Raw genomic sequence first — 455 nt, forward strand, 5'->3', positions numbered from 1 at the left:
CTGAATCATCGTCCCTGACTCTCACCGTGGTGCGTTGGAGGAGGGAGCAGGAGTGAGGCGGGTAGTGGAAGAGAAGGTAGACACTAATGCTATCAGAACAACCCCCTTCAACCGTGTTATTATTTCCCCAGTTTAAAAAAAAATCACGTTTTTCAAAACTGCCATTTCACTGAAGATTTTGTTTTGTTCTGTTTGTTTAGTGCCTTATTTTCAAAACCTTCGAGTGAAACAAAGTTCAGTGGGCATCACTTGGCTTCTCCAGAATTTTCCTTGCCAAGGTCCTCCGTTGGCACCATTTTGTCTCTTTTCCTTTTTGTGTCTGTCCCTCAGAAACTGTGGACGCAAGGGAGAGCGCCAAACGCCTGGCGTGGGCGTGAGCTATTTGGGAAAATGCGTCCTAATTGATCTTTTATGTGTCATTTTAATTCAGCCTTGTTCAGACCCATTATTTTAAC

This window comes from Enhydra lutris, unplaced genomic scaffold, assembly GCF_002288905.1.
Source record: "Enhydra lutris kenyoni isolate GAN:26980312 unplaced genomic scaffold, ASM228890v2 scaffoldscaffold46, whole genome shotgun sequence".
In the NCBI taxonomy this organism is placed as follows: domain Eukaryota; kingdom Metazoa; phylum Chordata; class Mammalia; order Carnivora; family Mustelidae; genus Enhydra; species Enhydra lutris.